A 14919-nucleotide genomic window follows, 5' to 3' on the forward strand; every position below is an offset into this window, starting at 1 on the left:
GCTCCCATGTTTGACACTCTGAAGAGCAGAATGGGACTGTGCTTTCACAAGGTCCAGCCTGGTGACCTTTCAAATCTGATTTTACTTCTTGAGAGGACATGAATGACAGCTTCCACTCCTTCATAAAAGCTCTGAATTCTGTAGTTCCCAAAGGTTTAATTGCGGGGGCAATTCTTCATTCAGAGCAAAAACTGCATTCTCCCCACAACTAAGTTCCTCACATTGTGCATCACTGGAACTTGTGAAGATGCAAAATTGGGTCCAGAAGCAGGTTAGTTGTGTCAGTGTGGCATTGCATCCCCATCCATGCGTCCCACTGATCAGCTTTACAGTTTGAATAAAATCTTTTCATATAGCCAGAACAGTCTCAGCTGTAGAGCTGATGTGGACAACAACAGCCTAAGGCTCTCTGCACCAAGTCCCATTGGCAAATGCTGATGAGCCCTGAGATATAGAGGGCTTGAGTTATTGGCCTGGAGTTGATGTCTGGTCAAACATGAAAACAAAGAAACCAAGAGCAAACAAACACACAAAAAATCCTCACAAAAATGGTGCTATTTTCAATAGCAATTAATGATTTTGATAGACAGTTTCTCCCTGGGTGGCAGTTGTTTCTGCCAACCATTGTTTGGTTACCAGGACCTTTGAAGTCATCTCCAACGAGTTTAAGAAATAACAACTGTGAAGAAATGAACTGCAGGTCTACTTCTGGCTTTCATTTATTATCTGTGTAAATTAATCTGTCAGTGTCATGATTTTGCCTGGGATTGAGTTAATTTTCTTTGTAGAGCCTCATATGATGCTGCGTTTTGGATTTTTTGATGAAAATGAGGATGATAACACACCAATGTTTTAGTTGTTGCAGAGTAGTACTTACACAGAGAGAAGGATGTTTCTGCATCTCGGGCTGCCCTGCCAGCATTGGGGCTGGAGGGTCCACTGGGAGCTGGGAGGCGACAAAACCAGGACAGCTGACCCAAATTGACCAAAGGGATATTCCATACCATGTGGTGTCATTCTCAGCAATAAAAGTTGGGGTAAAGAGGGAGGAAGAGAGGGACATTCACAATGATAGCATTTGTCCTCTTAAGAAACTGATATGCATGGTGAACCCTGCTTTCCTGGAAGTGGCTGAACATCTGCCTGCCAATGTGAAATAGTGAGTGAATTCCTTGCTTTGCTTTGCTTGCATGCACACCTTTTGCTTTACCTAGTAAACTGTCTCAGGCAATGAGTTCTTACACTTTTACCTTCCTGATTCTCTTCCCCATCCCACTTGGGGAGAGGGAGGGAGCGACTTTGTGGTGCTGAGCTGTCTGCTAGGGTTAAATCACAGCAGAATGCAGTAACTCTCCTACTCCTCTTCCAGCTCACCACCATCATCCAGTGTGTCTCACTGTAACAAATGAAACACAACATATAAAAAGAAGGAAAAAGAAGGCAATTCTTCAACATGTGACATTTGTTTTCCATGCCTGAATTTCCTAATAATGCTTTTTCCAAAATATTTTTTTTTTCAGCTTCCAGGTTTCCTTATATGTGCTGCTTTTCTACACAGGTGTCAATTGTTCTCACACTGCTTTCTTGTTCTCTCCCCCACTCCCCCGTATATGTTTTGTTATCTTAGAATATTTTTGTTAGTTTTTATGCATGTGCAAACGCGTTTACAATTTTCTTGGGACTCTTCATCAGAATTCATTATCCCAAACCTATGGTGTTGCTATGTAACGAAGCTGTGCTGCTAGTTCAACTTTTTTTTTTTTTTTTCCTTTATCTCTGCTTCTTTCAATTCTTAATTCTCTCTCTCTTTACCTCAAATCTTTGTCTCTTCCTTCCTCTCCCCTGAAGGAGTCCAAATGGCATACACCGCATACACGCATGCATGCATGCACACATGCACACACAAACACAAAGAAACACTGGGAAAAGAATACTTTTTATTTCCTCCCATACTGTTTGTTGACTTATTTATATATTTTGATGGTCTCTCTTGGAGCTGAGAAATAAGACACGACAAGGCGTGTGTTATGCTGAGATAACACATACCTTGGGGGAAGTGTGAAACACAAGGCAAAGAGGAGTGCCTTCAGTGACCCAAGATGAGAGTTATCTGGTGGTAACACACACCTAGATGTGTCCCATTATGGCTGTGAAGGATGGTGCTGGAGGGAGAGGAAATAAAAGGAAGCCTAGAACTTAGATTCCTTTTATTGTTATTATTATTTTTAAATTACTCTGCAGCATGTCCTTCTGTCATTAAGCCAATAATCCTGTGGGAAGTCCATTATACTCTGAAATAATACGTGCAGAGATGATAAAGCCAGAAGGGATACTCACATTTACTCTTACTCTAGATAGTTCCATATCACAATTTATTAAATGTCACAGCAGTGAATTCAACGTATTTGATTATGAACCGTCTTAAAAGGCGTCCACACCACCTTTGAAGACATAGGAATATAAGGAATCCATTACTTACTTGGATATTTTTTTTCCAATGGTTTATGACCCTAACTATTAAAAAAGCTGCACCTTCGTCTGAATTTGAATGTCTGACAGTTTGAATGCATCCAGTCATTTGGGCTGGTTCTGTTATACTGCATTAGGTTAAACTAGATATCCTACCTTGTCCTACCTATGTTGTAATCAAGTCACCTACAGGCTTTCACTTCAGAAAATTAAGTGAATTGAATTCTTTTAATCCTGCATTAAAGGCATTTTTGAATCCTTATGATCATTTCTGAGACTATCTACTGCTTCATGTAAGCACCTTCGTTTCTCAGAACTGTTATGACTCTAATCACAGCACTACCGTACACAAAAAGAATCATAATTTCCTTATCACTACTCCTCATTCCAGTGCTTAGACACTGGAGTAAAGTTCATGTAGGCATATCACATGTATATTAAAATGAATAAACAAACAAACAAATAACAACAATACAGGAATTCATGCTGGACTTCCATTTTTCCAAAGTGTTCAGAGTTTTCTTTATAAGGAATGAAGGAAATAAGGAAAGAGCTTTTGGACCTTCATTTTACAGGTATGACCTTGGTATTTGTTGTAATAAAACTTATTTTTTATACAGCCAACATTTACTGAGACAGCCAGATGATTTTCCTGCCCTCATCATTACTTACCAGTCTGCCAATCTCCGTGCCATCTGCAGATTTTAGTAGTAGATTTTACCTCCAGATCATTGACTAAAATATTCAATAATGCTGCATCAATAACCAACCCACATTCGAAACAGCTCCCTCCTAAATTCCATGGTTATACAACATTAAGTACTACATTTTGAGATCTGACAGCCAGTTCTTAATCCATTTAGCATATATTTTATTGATATCGTAAGGTGATAATTATTAAATTAGACTCTTTTTCAGTTCCAAGATACATCCAAATGTATTCCAGAAAACATGGGATTAAGGAGTCTTAGGTTTTATTGGGCCTTTCAGCCATACTGAAAAACAAAAAACAACCTAAGAGGCTCTATCTACATTTATTTGCTTTAACAAATTGGTCTTCTTTCTAAAATTTCAAGCCTCTGAAGTCACTGGAACCAGTCAGAGACTCAGGAAAGCGGGCTGATCCAAGCATAGTTTAGGAGATAGTTCATCTGGTCCTTTGAAAAGTAAGTTCATGTATCAAGTGTGGTGTTATAAATGTGAAGTTATAAACAACTGTTTTTCTGTGTGAGCGGGGTGAATCAAATTCAGTATTTGTTGTAGCAACTTGTGCTCAATGCCCAGTAGAAAAAAATCCTTAGATTAACAGATTTTAAGGCCAGAAGGTAACATTATGATTATATGTTCTGACCTCTTGCATAGCACTGGTCATGGAATTTTAACCAGTAATTCTAGCCTCAAGCTCAATATCTTGTGATGCATAACAGTCTATTACTACAGCAAATGTTGGACTTCTTCAGTGCTGCCTACATGAGACTCAAGTGTTTTCAGTGTCAGTTTGGATGTAACTTGGGGGAGGTGCTGGAAATGGCTGTATAATTACATTATTTTTTCTTTTTAAGGGAATGAAATTTTGCATTCCTTTACATATATATATATGTATATATACATTTTTATGTCTTACATTATTTATTTATTTATTTATTTATTCATTCATTTATCTTGTCTCCGGCATTACGCTTTACATGTTCTAGAGAGATGACATGCTTCTTGTAGCTGACTGAAAAGCCTGAGGACTTGAGGACTTGGCATAGTTAGGGTGTGTCTACCTTGACTATTCAGTTTGGATCAGGACTGCACTTCTTAAGTGACCTTCTGGGTCTTTCTCAATTTTTGCACTATATTTCATAACACAGATTGATTGAACAGGAACCTTTTTGGACAAAATTGGACGCAGTGATGAAGTTTAATGGTAAAAGTTGTGCTCCTGTAGCTAGTGCTCATGGGACCAACCTACTCTGAATTAAAGCCAAACCAAACAACGACAACAACAAACCACACAAAACCCCTAAAAGGTGTATAGTGTGGATACTGCATCCTCAGCAGCAGTTGATTCTGCATATCTACTTAAATTGTATCATCCTGCATGCTAATATAAATACGTCCTTAAATATCTCTATATCACCCCACCCATGCAATGGCTTTGAGGCTAAGTACACTGCTTTGCAAACACTAAGAGTCAGCTCCTGTTCACTAGTAAGCACTCCTTTAGCTTTATCTCTAAGCCAATAGGCCATGTTGGTCTTGACCTGCACTGGGAGGAATCTGCTTTAAAGTCAGCCACAGGGCATGGCTTATCTACAAGCTGAATAATTTTTTCATCAATAAACAAAAGCTGATGTTTTTGCTGTGGTCCCTTTCTATCCTCATGTGATGTATATAGTTCCAAATGACAGCTCTTTAATGTTAACACCTTTGCTATGCCACAGACAGGAAGCAAGGTACTTCCATTTATCTCATGCATATATACATACATCCAGACAGTGTGAAGTTGTTCTTCCAGATTAAAAACTGGTGGTGCTGAGTAGCAGTGTCCTAGGGTACTCAACAAGTTGTTTCTAACACTTGCTTTTTACACTTAAAAAAGGAAGATGGAAAGTTAGGGGTCTCAGAATTCCAGAAAAGAATAAAAATTTAAAACACATAGCATCTTAAATTGATGATTTCAGTGGTCAGTGAGTGGTCCTTATGGAGTGTGCCTGGACTCTCTATTTCTTAGGATTATTGGGGTGTGCATCCCAGCAGATATTCTGGTTGGCAGTCTCAGCAGTTCATATAATCCGGGCATGTATTTTGAACAAACTACATAGAGAAGAGGCTAGGATTTTGTGAGGAATGTGCTTTGTGAGACAGCCAAACCTTTGAGCATTCAGTAAGACTGATGTACCTTGAGTAACATACAGAATACTGCTACCAGTTTTTCCAAGTGCCCTTTCCACAAGGATGATGTTCTTGTTATTCCTTTAGAGAGAAAAAAAAAACAATAGGTCTCATATACACCTTTTTTGTTCTTTACTTGATTCTCCATGTGCTGGTCAAGATGGCAGCCTTTCCACATATGACGATAGAAAAATTCAATAAAGATATAATGAAGTGAATTCTTCAGCATGTAACAATAACAGATTTTTATACCAGTCCTGACAAGCACTCTCACTACAAGTGATGTACACAACATTAAATCATATTTCCAGAAACTTCAATTCTTTTGAACACACTCCTGGAAACAGGATATGGTAAAAGGTTGTCGTTCTACTCACTAATAATGCCATATCCATTATTATCTTCAAATGCCTCTTTTAGAACTTTGCTGATCCTGTTGAATATTCTGTGTAGCTGAATTTTCAAAACATATTCATTCCCAGTAGAGCTCTATGCTCTGTTGATTGGCTGCCTCCTTTCGTGATCACGCTGTGAACTTTAGTGGATGAAATTTTATACATAATCACGCTGCATTCTTTGCTGATTGAGCCGCCTATTATCACTGTTTATATAGCTATTACATTCTGCGTTTGCCAGTCCAGTTTCAAGCTTGTTTTTCCCCCAATATATTATGCAAAATAAACTGAACAGGAATTACAGTATTTCCAACCTGCTGTGTCTTCAGAATCTAAGATAGAAAAATGCTTAGGTTTTATTTCAAATAGTAGGATAAATGCTTCTCCAAAGATTGAAGCTGCTGGTTATGGAAAGCTTGTGCCACTTACTATATGCAAAATAAGGAGATTTACAAAGAAACTGATTGCATCTTTATTTGCTTTATCAAAGAATCTAAAACCATAGCTGAAACTATGGAAAATGCACTTTAGTGGTCTTAAAACAAACGATATCCCCAACAGATTTGTCGACAGCTTAGCGCATAAGCCCAGGCTGCTGAAACAAAAAGCATCTGGAATTTCTTCTGCTGGAATATGCACCTTAATAAGGAAAAGATTCAAAAGTTCAACGCCTGAATTGTACAGCTTGGTCAGCGGAGTTTTGCAGCTGAACAAGCGTTGTCTGTGCAGCTGGCTTTGCCAAAAATGAATAAATAAGGGGAATGAATAAACCGGAGCTGAAAAATATGAATCTTCCCTAATAATAAAATATGCAAAAATGATAGTAAACTCTCTCCATTTATTAAATTAAATTATGCATCTCAATCAGCAAAGTGTGCAACAACTGCTCTCAAGAAGGGCGTCACTAAATCAGGGGAAGATACAGCCCAATCAGGGAAATTTAACAACTTCATCATTAAATTAGGCAACACTACCAGAACCAAGGTAAATAAAAAGGAGATAAAGTGTATGCTCTGATCTTTGTGGGCTATAGCAGAGAGAGGGAGGCTGAAAGATACCATTGGATAATAAATAGGTCAGTCTCCCGGGGGATCAGACCTTTATGGGATGTAAATGATTATTGCTTTAATGAAGTCACTGGATCTGTATCTGCTCTTCTAAAGCAAATACCTGGTACAATGATTGTGTTGTGACTCTTTTTTTTTAGTAGAATATGAGTTCCTTTGTACACAGATTATTGTTGCTACTTACCCCCCTCAGGAGCCTACTGTGACAGGCACTATAAAAATAAATAAGAAATTAAAATTAAGTTCTTACTTGTGTGAAAGTGCTCTTTTGTGCCTTTTCCCAAATTATCTTCTGTTAAAATTAAAAAAAAAAAAAAGGTAAAAATCTTCCACCTGTGCTATGTGAAAGATCAGTCTTCATGCTTAAATGGTTTCCATCAGCCTTGAAAGAGAAGAGTCTGCAGGGCAGTATGTTATTACAAATGGCTAAAGATGGCTAAAAGGTATAAGGAGAAAGACTTGAAAACAAAGGAAAGGCAGGTTATGCTGATATTTTTTAGCTTCTCTAGTGAGACGAACTGTTGCAGGATAGCTCATCTGGATGATGATTAAAGGGTCCTCAAGTATTGTAATGAAGGGAAAATCATAAAAATAGATGATACCAGGCTTGATAGAGCAGATAAAGCTTACAGGCAACATTGACAATAAATATTCCAGCCCATGCCACTAATTTCTAAGATACGTCTGACCTGTTAAAGATGGCTGCAGAGTGCACTTGCTGCTGTAACACAAGAGATTGCTGCTGTCTTGGAGAGTTTGCAGGATACCAGACAAATCAAATGAAAGCAAATGAAAGGATGAAAAGATACAGAGGGATTACATGACCAAACTAAGGAACTGGAAGTCAGTGTCAAAGCCCCTGAATCACACTGTCCTTACCTGGTCATTAACTTCATATCTTTATTGTAGCAGTCAGTAGATCACATTTCACTAATCTGTCAACTGTTAACTGTTAGTTGTGACTGATCTGCACCATGTCCTTTTGTAAGCATTGGCAGCCTGAATATTTACCCAAGGTCTTTGGTGGGTGCATATGAGTTTTTGCAGCCTGTGTCACCATGTCATTGCTATTATACCTGCAACAAATAGGCTATAGGCAATCTGTTCAGAAATCATGTCTCCATTTTACTGGGTAGACATATGCTTGGTCAAATCCTTAAGGGAAGCTGCCACTAATACAGTGTATGGAGTAGCTGAAGTCACTGAGCATTACAGGTGTTTATTTAACCTTGGCATACATGGGAAAACTATAATGATCTTTTTTGTACCTGAAGCCCCAGAGAGGATTATGCTGCCCATCTACTGTCTGTATGTGAGGTGTTTGAGTAAGGCAACTTAAAAGCCACAGCCAATTTCTGTGCTTCATCAGGATCAAACATTTCCATTAAAATACTAACTTTAAAACATTAACATTAGTCTGAAATAATTATAAAATAATGCTCCCCACAGCCATTATGTCCTTAAGCGAGACGAGGTAATTTCTGCCGTTAGTGTTCTCAGCGCTATTGTCCCAGCTTTCTTTAAAAAAAAATTCAATAACTTCAGTGCTCCTGAAAATCAGATACTAATAAAAACAACCCAAGAAGGCAGATGCTACAGAACACTAAAACACAGGCACACATAAAAATGTGTACATACACTAAAATAAAAAAATACAAAATAACTGTCTGTACACACGAGCATGCACAAGCTCTACCAAGGTTTTGTATTCTTGATGGTTTCATTGCATTTCATATTCTAAAGCACAGTCTAAATTCGGTTGCTACGAATTGATAGATGTCTCAAGAAACCATAGTTTCAGGAGCTGATAGGGATACAATTTACAGGAGTTTAAAAAGACTTGGGGAAGTACAGTATCCTTTCAGCTTCTGCATGTTTCCCATGGTACATTGCCATTCTACAACTGGGCAGTGTTGGAAATGGCAATCTCTAACCACCGCCTTTTGCATGCAGGTCATATCTGGTGCATTGCTGGATGTCTGTGGAGATCCTTTTCAGAATGAGCATGCAGTCAGGAGACATTGCTGCAAAGGTAAATGAGATCCCAGAGACAGATTGGACAGCAACAGCATACCTATCTCATGTCTACTGCAAGCAGTGGACATAGGGAAGCATAAATCAGTATTTTCATGCCATATGTTCACCAAAATGTGCATGAACATTTACCCTTGAAATGTGCTGTTCTAGAAAGGTGGGACCCTTGAGCAGTCTGTAAGGCAGACACAAAATGCAGCACCGATGGAACTGCTAACTCTCACTAAAGGAAGTGAAATACCCAACACATTTGGGGCAGGGCTGATCTTGAAGCACAGGAGACATTGATTCACCAAACACACAGGCATGTGCTTCAGAGCCACTGACTTCAATAAGAACTGCCCACTTGCGCTCAGTCCTTATTGAAGCCAACGGCTCTGAAGCACATGTCTGCGTGCTCTGTGGGAATAAAACCTGAGGAGCTGTCTTGTTCCTACTTTGGTTCAGATACAAGCACAAAGACCCCTTCATCTGACTTAAAAATCCCAGAAAACATAGACACACACATTTCACCATTTTGTCATACATTGAAAATCAAGGCATCAGGAAACAAAACAGCTTCTTTCTAACACTGGATAATGGATGAAAAGGTAAAGCATAGATGATACAACATGGTTTTACCTAAAATAATTCCTTAAGGAGTATTTGGCCATTGTTTAATAATGCAACCACTTGTTATAATACAATTCAGAAATTTGTTTATTAATTGATTTAGTTATTGGAGATTATAATTATTTAAGTTCCTAAGCACCACACATGGAATATGTACATTTGGGGAGGGATACTTCAGAAATTTGAAATGTTTCATTAAACAGAAACTTACCCCAGTTTTTCATTTCATTTTTATACCTGAAGGAAAAAAAGCTACTACTGAAAGCTGTTCAAGGCAGCAGGTGTCTTACTGAGGTTTAGTTGCAAAAGGAAGATCATACATATCTAAGTGTTGGGCAGAGTTTGTAAGTCTTTCTCAGGTGTGCTCTTGGGATTGGAAACATCCGTAGACTTTTATAAGTCCCAGCTAACTGCAGTGTCCAAGTCCTTTGAACTAATTAATGAATGAAACAGTCACATCTCAGTATTATTAGTCGCTGTAAAGAGGATGTAATTTGTTTAACAAAATGTAGATGTTTAAATATGAGGTGGTCAGGACTTCCTCAGAGTCAGCGGTCAGAAACAATCACATTAAGATCATGTAGGTATTTAAAATGTTTTAAGATAATTGTGCTCTTTAAAAAAATTGCTTTCTTTAAACCAGCTTGGGGAGGGGGCAGGGGCTTGGAGGTGGGGGAAGACTGCAACCTTGAATGGAAAGGGTCAGAGTTAATTTTTTTCAATAAAAACTCTTTGGGAGGAATACAAATCAATTATGTATCTCTTAAGCCTCCTCTCCCTCCCACTCCTCCCCTATACCCTCTCCAAAATCCTTTATACTATAAAGGAAAAGTTGTTTTACTAAGGGAAGATTAGGAGATTTTGATGATTATTTTGACCAGCTTTGTAGCTTATCACCTGATCAGTTTATATACTAATAAAACATGCACAAGCTCTGCCACCGTTTCAGCAATGTGTATTTCTTATTAGAAAATGTTTTAGGGTGTGCTTAACTTTTTTCTGCACCCACTGAATTTACTGGTAGTTAAAGAAGTTCCTAAAGGCAAGATTTGGGGTTTGGCATTTTCCCAAATATTAGTTTCTGTCACTTAGGCATGTAAAACTGTTGATAGAATTTGTCAAAAATAATTATAACTGACCAGATAATTAAATATTAGCTTTCTGAGTCCCCACAAGGGGGCTGAGTCCTGGCTCTTTCAACACTTTTTGGAGTACTAACTTTTGAATACTTAATCTGCAACTTAGTAATACTCCTTTAGCGTATGCAATTTTTATAATGTCCTCAGCATTTATGTATTGTACATTTAGAAGGCCTTTTTTAAAAAAATAAAAAATAATAAAAAAAATCCGACACTGCTCTGAACTATAATTTATTATTACAGTACCTCAGAAGCTGTTTCTCAGAAATACAGAGCAATTTTAAAAAGGAATAATTTTTGATATTAATTCTTGTTTGACCATGTCCCTTCCAGTATGAAAAAGTGTAATTACTTTATTTTTTTCATGTGACCTAGCCTCAAACTGTCTTTAGAAAATATTACTTTTAAAAAGTATGCATGCAATTTTTTAAAAATATATTGTTAAGATGTTTCTTTAATGAGAAACTGCATACAGAATTTATACTGTATGTTACTATCATTATATATCTAATTGGACAAGTGCACAGAAATGGAAAATGGAATTTTTCTGTAAGCTGACAAAAAGCGTGCATGTTTCCAGGTATAAAGTATTTAATTGTATTAATCTGCAGCTGTATAATTGTATTGCCAAGTCTAACAGGCAGTCTTACAGTCATTGATAATTTATCTTGCAATTTAATTCTAAATCTCTGTATTTACTATTCCATTTTCTCTACTATTGAATGTTATATTTCCTTCTTAGAACAGTCCCTATGTAAGTAATATTTTTCATATAAATACTATATGCTGGAGTATAAGGAATAACATGCAATAGAATCTTAAGATGCTAAGGACAGGATTTATCTCACCTTCCTTTAGTTGACCAAAAATTTGATACTTGGTACAAGCTAGATAGCTGGACTCTCTTTATATTCAGTGGAGAGAAATGGGCACCCTCAGAGACTGATTTGTCCTGCTTGTGTCAGACATCTGGCTTAAGTTGGGACAAATCACTATTTGGAGTTGTCTGTTTTTCTCTGCTGACTGCAGAGAGACCCTAGGTGATTATTTTAGGCCATTCACCTTTCAGACAGCGAAGGTTAGTTGAGATGAATCCTATCTGTAATTGTGGAAACCCAGATGGCAGGGAAAAAAAAAAAAAGATGAAACGAGAAACAGAACAACGGCTAAAATAAATGTTCCATGTTTCTTGCATTTATTCAGAAATGAGAAGGCAGACGCTGTGTTTAAAACCAGTGCATAATGTTCTGTGCTAATCATGTAAAAGCCACAGCAAAGAAAACAACATTCTCCATGTGTGTGGATGTGTGTAGAGGGACTAAGCAGCTTAACACATGCTTATGCTTCCAAAACATATTTTGGATTGGACCCAAATCAAATTTAGTCAGTCCCAAGCACCTGTTTAAGGCTGTGATGGAACTGCCATATGGTGGGTCAGTCGCTGCACGCATGCAGACATGATCAGGCTTACTTGGTCAGCTCAAGCAATAATAATACAAACACCTATCCAGGACCTAAAACACGCTTTTGGTGCATAACATCCATAGGAATCAAGGCTACGTTTACCTGAGGTAGCTAGCCTACAGTTATCTTGGGCTACCTGCCCATGATATTATCAGGTCTTGAACTATGGGAGTACCTGAGGGTGCCTCATACTGCCACAAATCTCAGAAATATGGGGTGCAAAAAACATACCTTCCACCCCTCCATCCTCACCTCTACCTCTATCCTGATGTACCGCTCTACCAATACTTGCAATGTGGTACTCAGTGTAATCTCATTTGTTCAAAAAAGCTTAAATAGAAGAAAAAGTACATCACAATTTATAGGCTTTGGGTTTCCTTTGTACTATTTTGTGTCTTTTAACAAGAACAAAGGAACCACAGTGTGATGTCACACACCCACCGTGGATGGCTATGTCAGGCACTGTAGAATAATATGAAAAAAAGATCAAAGCACTTGGCCTTTACAGTAAAAGCCAATGTTCAACAATAATTTAAGAAGAATAAGATCATTAACAAAACTTGTTCTTCTTGGACCATAATTAAATGCAAGCACAATTATAAACCTACATAAAAATAAGGAAAATGATTTTAAACCAGTTAATTCAGGACTTCGAAGTCATTTGCATTTCACAGACTAAAAAAAAACCAACAACCTCTAATCTGTGGGATATTTTTATTGGTATTTTTATTAAGCTCTAAAAGTTATATTTCAAAGAGAAATTAAGCTGTAGAGAAATTTAGCTGTTTACCATAGCATAATTTCATTTTTTCTTGAAAATATAGGTATTAAAACAATCAAAAACATGATATCAGCAACAGGTTTTTTTTTTTTTTTCATGAAGAAAAACATTTAAAACTAGATTTTTGAAATAGGAATTCAACCTGTAAAATGCCTAGTTATTTCTATCTGCTATGAATGGATCCAAATGCCTGTGTATAACACTTGATACCCTGATGCTCCAGATTCATCTGAATTTGCATTGGCTGCTATGTTTGACGGTGATATTGCTATGACTTGTATTGCCAGCATTTCACTGGTATTTTCTCTGTTAATTTTAGTTTATCAGTTCCTTTAAAATCAAGGGAAGATTTGCATTCACTCTTTCCATCTTCAGTCTTTCTAAGTGGATAGTTACCTCTCGAACGTCGCAGTTTAGGATTCCCTTTCTTTCACCAGATGGTAGAAATCCTCATTGCTTTTTCTAGTTTGCTAAGGACCAGGCATTTTTGGGTGTCATTCATAAGGCTAAATGCACACATTTCAAGGGGAGCTAGCCATCTGAGCTCTCTTGTGGTCTATGGACAGGAAGAGAAACTCTTTGTTCAAAGCTCATCTCATCTTGAAGTAATTGCTTAAAATTTCTCAGATGAACCATAACCTAAAATTGCCTATTTCTCTACTTGAATCTAAAAGATTCTAGGGTCAGTGTTTGTTTATCAGTTTCAGACAACTATAATTACACAGATTGAATCCTACTTTTTATTGTCTCAGCCACTGCACTCCAAGATGACTGCTCACTTTTTCCATCCAGGTTTTGGCTGTGCCAGCCATCAGAAGTGATTGAAAGTTGCTCTGCTTTTGTTGTTTGTGTTTAACACCATATCAATAAATAGACACAGGTTTATGGTTTAAGAAAACCTAATAGTTTCAACAGGTTTGTTTGGGCTCAGTTTGACTCCATAGCCCAAACCTAAAAGGCTAAGAAGAAAAAAATAAACCTTTAAATAAACCAGGTTTACTGGTAAATATGTTCCTCCTGGTGTGACATTGTCTTAATCTATACTATCTAATAGTGCTGTGAAGGAAATGTAGCTGTATAAGCATAACAGTTGGTGTTGAGCACTTGATGGCCACGCCATAGCCATTTCATGAGTATTTGCTTGGGACTAGCTGTAGTCCCAAGACTACACCCACAGACTGCAGTCCCATTAGCAGACATAAGGCATTGAAGAACTCCTAGAATATATCTTATGGTTTAATTTAATCTAAAAAGAATAGAGTTTGCACACTCCAGGACTGCCACATAATGCAAACGAAGGCATAGTAAATTAAGACAATTGGGAAATTTGCTTCAGAAGCACACTTCTAGTCTAAAGTAAAGCACTGATGTAGATGCATCCACTAATAAGTGTGATTAAGGTTTATTATCATACAAGCTGTGTGCAGTTACCTGCAGTCAAGAAGACATATTCTACAGATGTAATTTAACAATGTAAGGGCCATAACCTTAATGGTGAAATGTTTTCTTATTCATTTCTTTGTCCATAGTAAAAAGTACATTTATGTAATCTGGACTGTTTGTCCCTTGAAGTTATGTTATTTCATTGTCAAGAAACAAATCTTTTTCTTAAGAAATCTGATTACATGTTTGAGTTATTGACCTTTTCATTTTTTTTTTAAACTTATTTAAGAAGTTGCTCATTAAGATCTTTTGTCTACAAAACAAGTATGTTTTCCTATGCCATAGAGCAACCAAATTGTAATTGCTGGCTTGATTATACAGAAAAGTAGAAGTGTAACAATCAAGAGCCTTATTACACATACATAATTGAGTTTCATTGCAACTTATGAAAACATAAACTGTCTTAAACACACTTGCAGAAAATGTCGCATCATCAAATCAACACTTTTATTATACAAAAGTAATTGTGTTTAAAGACACCAAACATATGTTACATATACAAGGGAAAAAAAAAAAAATACCAACCTCTAATATGATTCAGATGTCCCAGCAGCTTTTGGATCTTCAGGAGTTGTTTTTCTTATTTATTTATATATTTATTTATTATTATTAATTTACTTTTTTATTTTAAATTA

The sequence above is a fragment of the Anser anser genome (assembly GCF_964211835.1).
Source record: "Anser anser genome assembly, chromosome: Z".
NCBI lineage: Eukaryota > Metazoa > Chordata > Aves > Anseriformes > Anatidae > Anser > Anser anser.